At 44.1% G+C, this 4,900-nt stretch overlaps 2 non-coding genes across 2 annotated transcripts; one reads left to right on the forward strand and one right to left on the reverse strand.

The window, feature by feature from the left end:
- Nucleotides 1-656: 656 nt before the first annotated feature.
- Nucleotides 657-730, reverse strand: trnat-agu (transfer RNA threonine (anticodon AGU)). Its single transcript has one exon. It is a non-coding gene; the product is annotated as a tRNA-Thr (tRNA).
- Nucleotides 731-1,104: 374 nt separating this feature from the next.
- trnas-gcu (transfer RNA serine (anticodon GCU)) lies at nucleotides 1,105-1,186 on the forward strand. Its single transcript has one exon. It is a non-coding gene; the product is annotated as a tRNA-Ser (tRNA).
- Nucleotides 1,187-4,900: the final 3,714 nt, after the last annotated feature.

A 4,900-nucleotide genomic window follows, 5' to 3' on the forward strand; every position in this document is an offset into this window, starting at 1 on the left:
CTGCGCCTCAGGTTCCGCCGAGATCTTAACTCGGATGGCAGGATTCAGAGTCCGGAGTGCGGACTGATGGCGCACGGAGGGTCCATATACTGTGGATCCCTCAGTGATCTTCCGCGTATTCAAACCGCCAGCATGTGACTCCCCTGTCCCAGTGACCTCATTGCTCTGCTCTCTCCTCTGTGCAGCCGAGCCCGATTCACGGTAAAGTGAAAAAAAAGATGCCTTCAACGTGAGATTTACTCTGGAGCAAGGATAGATGTTACCTTTTTATCATTGAACAGGATGTATGTGATGTGGCGACTAGGTTCAATTTTGTATCCTCTTTAAAAGATTAAGAACTGAGGTGAGCGTGATTTACCACCCTTTCAGCTAAGAACCCGACGTGCGCACCGTTTAAGCTGCATAGACTCGGTTGTTTAACTCTTCTCCATTAGCAGGGTTAAGGTTAAAGAAAAAAAACATTGCTGACTTCTTTTTTTTTTTGCCAGCCGCTAGCACTGATTAGCAAGGTTTGTATTTCATGTTTTGCAAGTTGCATCCATTTTAAGAAAAACAAGTCGCGTTAAAGACAGGAAATGAATACTTGCATTTAATTAGGTCTAGCTGTAGGCGGTTGTCCATAATGACCAGTTCTGTTCGAGAACACAGAACAAAAAAGGCACCGCTGGGATTCGGACCCAGGATCTCCTGTTTACTAGACAGGCGCTTTAACCAACTAAGCCACGGCGCCCTGGGAGTGCTGTCGTTTTGCAGCCACTTGGACACACCACTCAGACACATCTGCATTCGGTGTGTGCTCCGCCTGTTCGCTGAGCAAGTTGCCACCTTTACATACAATAGCAACATCGACACCAAGAGAAAGGATGACAAATGGCTTTTATCTGGAACTTTTCATGTCCAAGGAGCTCAATGTGCATTCTGTGTACAACAGGGCCACTGAACTCCACAATGGCCACTGAACCAGTGGCTTGCTGGCTTGACATCTCCCAAGGAAAATGTTGAAATCGCATGTGGAACAGGAAAATGACCCTCGAGTACGAGGGAAAAAAAAGAAAAAGATCATCTGGAGCGCTGCAACCCATGTCTGGACAGCCCAGTTTCCTAGACGAGGTGGCCGAGTGGTTAAGGCAATGGACTGCTAATCCATTGTACTCTGCACGCATGGGTTCGAGTCCCATTCTCGTCACTCTCCATGTGTGCCCGTGTGCCTTTGGCCCTCCTGTTGTTTGCTCCAGTACTAGAGCCGTACATTTCCTAGTGGTGGCTGAACATGGTATAGTAGGCTAACGTCAGTATCGAGCAGTGACAGTAACAGTATTTACGTGCCGCTGCTGCCAAGTGGCTCTGGTTTGAGACCGCGTTTTCACTTACTTGCAACGCAAACGGAGAAAGCGATTTTTGACAGTCTCTCGAGAGATTGCGCTAGGTGTTTAGGGATAGACTTTGTCAGTTCCCCCTGGGATGATGGCCTCTCAAATAGTTTGTGATTTCTCTAGACGTTTATACACTAGAAGCCTGCTTCATGGCTTAAATCCAAGCTAAGGAAACGAGTTAGAGGTCTGATGCAGAACTGCGAATTCAATGAACGGGAACACTACAGTACATTGCACTGTGTGTGTGAGGAAAGCTGCCCCCTTCTGTCCCTTGTCGACCGAACAGAGGACTGTAAAGGATACCGCCAAGAAACTTTAGGATGCTGGTTGGAATCCAGCTCCAAAGAAGCCCCTTTGGGTGTTATGTCATCAAAAAGTAAGAACAGCGAATCTCCCTTTGATCAAAAGCGCAACAGAACTGTTTTCCGTGGAGCAGGTTTCAGACCCGTAGACCTGTTTTATTCGTAGGGCAGGGCGCATTCCCAAACACGAATCTCCTGTTTTAGAAATGCTTTGGGCGGCGTGAAGTGAAAATAAGAAATGGGCTCCAGATGCACATGGAAGCAATCAAGTGTTTCATCCGAGCTGTTTCAAAGACTGCTCAAGAGCTTTCCTTTCACAGAGGCGCAACGATTAATGATGGGTGTGCACCCTTCAATGCGCCTTACGACTCTAGGGAGTGATTGAGACATACGTAGCGTGTGCTCATTTCCCTCTATTCCCCGTATTGCAGTGGTAGGATGACATAAATTCCTGCTTCGACACGTAACGGCATTATAATCAAGTGCAGGAGCTGAGGGCTTTAGTTTTGTTTCGTTTTCCATGGCGTTCGTAAGCGCGCAAATCAAAGGCAATTCCTGCGTCTAACAGGAATGTAAATGCTTTGGAAAGTGCAGTGTGGTGCAGCTTGTAAAATCCTTGTCCACATTTGTGGTTTGTTGATGTTTTTTCTGTCTGCCAAAGTTCCATTTTGACATCCGGACGGGGAGACTTTATCATTTGAACGTGAAGCCAGCCTTAAACCCTCTGAGGCATGTCTGTCTGCCGGCACTTATTTTGTCAAAGGTATTTATTTTTTTTTAACGGAGAGCGACTTTGAAAAAGTTTCCGCAGCCACCTCGCACTCTGTGTTAGATTATTGGAGGAATGCGGCGGGGGTGAGCTTGCTGTAGTCATGGCCGTGTGGTTAAGGCGATGGACTTGAAATCCGTTGCGAACTCCCTGCGCAGGTTTGAATCCTGCCGACTATGGCGTTTGCAACACGTATCCTTGTGCCTCCGCGGCAAAGGTGAAGTGCCGCTTCTCCATTCCTGGTACTATAAATACGCTAAATCACTTGGCCTTGCTGCCATGGAAATGAGTTCTTCAGATAACCACACATCTTGCTTTCGCGCCTCTGGTGCTCTACTTATGCCTTTGAAAACCTAATGAATAAAGCTGAAAGAACTGACACAATATGTAGGTGCTCTTAAAGCACGCAGTAAAGAACTGTTAACAGCAAGGGTTTCAGTGGGTTAACTGAGGAGAAGGCGTGATCGCTAATTGTTGACTTTTTATTTGGTGTTAGAAACACTCTTACTGTGCATGACGTGCAACAAATGTAGCCACAGAAATTGCATCACGCTTTCATGTATGCTATTGCAGACACCAACGTTGCCTAGATAGAAAACCGAAATAGCCGTGGGTTTGCTTGCTGGTCTGAAGGATCTCTCTTCGAATCGCTATCATTTGTCAATGGAAGTAAAAGGCGCTGCACAGAGAGGACCACTGTCGTGAGGCCGGCTAGCTCAGTTGGTTAGAGCATGGTGCTAATAACGCCAAAGTCGCGGGTTCGAGCCCCTTACTGGCCAGGTCCTTTTCTCCTCTCTTACCAAAGCTGTTAGGTTCCTTTCCGTGGTGAGATGGGTTGTCATGCAATGCTGCCACATAGTGCCGACAGGCAATTAATATACAAAAATGAAGAGAGTTAAAGCAGCTGGAGAGGTTCTCTTACAACTTTTGAGCTGACACAGTTTTGGAAAATGTTTCCTTCACGCTGCACTGTACCATATAGGCAGCCAAGAGTCTCCAAAACAAAACAGAATTGACAGTCATATAATGTCCATTAACCCCGGTTTTAAACGCAGCATCATGTCTGCCATCATAAGAATATGAGTCCAATATTTTAGAATATAGTCAGAATGACTTCTAACCTTACCTGTGGTCTCTTTAATCCCTATTGCTCAATGCATGGTGTACGTACTGCATACATGTGTCTTGAGAATGAGGAATGGGCCCCTGAGACAGTCATTTGCCTGTTTCACAAATGATCGTATTTTACTAGAGATTCTGTTTGGGATTCAGATGTGCATTCGGACAGCAATCCCTTTCAAGAAATGATACGTTCTGGATGAGGTCAAAGGTGCTGGAACACTGTATTTAGGATGTGTTTGCAGTGATTGTGTGTCTCCTGCTTCAACGCAGTGATGTATAGATGTGCTCCTGTAATTTATTGGTACAAGCCCAGGGCAGTAAGCAGTCTGAGGATTTATTTCCAGACGGCATAGAACAGTGAAGCAGTGAAGTAGTGCAACACACTGGATCATTATATTATTAGATTCTATTCTACTTAAATTATTACATTATACACAACTTGAGTTCATTTTAAAAATTAAAAGGTAATAAAAGGAATGCATTTTCATGAGAAAGATAATACCGATATGCATGTGATAATCTTCCTTATATCATGTCGTGCATCATTTGGACACTTTGTGGGCTTGAAATACAAAGGAAATCATGTTCTATGGTACAAGACAAATACAAAACTTAAGCTTTTATTTTAATTAGATTTGTTTATTAAGCATAAGCAATCATTTATTACATTAATATATGTGAAAATGACATTTTAGCACCATAATATTACATACAGGTCTCTAGCTTCAACACAGTGATATATATATATATGCTCAGTGATTTATTGGTACATGCCCAGGTCAATAATCAGAATGAGGATTTATTTCCATACGGGCTACAGGTAGTGTTGTGAAATACTTCAACACACTGGATCGCAGATTTAGACCCCCTGCACTCTTACTCCTTAAAAACCAAGGAAATGAAGATATGTAGCAATCACATTGTAACAGGGGTGACAGTGACTTAATGCTTATACTAGTGGACTTCTGGTACCTTTAGGGTACGGTGTTCCCTGAAGGGCTCTCAAACCCCGCATTTCAGATGCCTAGCTGTATCGCTGATGTGTTGCACCTCAGAATCACTTTTAAACCTTACCTCTGGTATCTTTAATCCCTATTGTTCAACGCATGGTGAAAGTATTGCATAAATGTGTCTGAAAATGAGCAATGGGCATCTGAGAGACTCATTTGCCTGTTTCACAAATGATCATATTTGACTAGAGATTCTGTTTGGGATTCAGTTGTGCATTCTGACAGCAATCTCTTTCAAAAAATGATTTTACCTAATCGCGGCTTTGCCCTTCTTGCCTCTTTGGACAATATCTCCATCTTGTGGTCGTTGTTGGTAATGTCTAG

Source organism: Lepisosteus platostomus, unplaced genomic scaffold, assembly GCF_059453375.1.
Source record: "Lepisosteus platostomus isolate fLepPlt1 unplaced genomic scaffold, fLepPlt1.hap1 Scaffold_54_H1, whole genome shotgun sequence".
Classification (NCBI taxonomy): domain Eukaryota; kingdom Metazoa; phylum Chordata; class Actinopteri; order Semionotiformes; family Lepisosteidae; genus Lepisosteus; species Lepisosteus platostomus.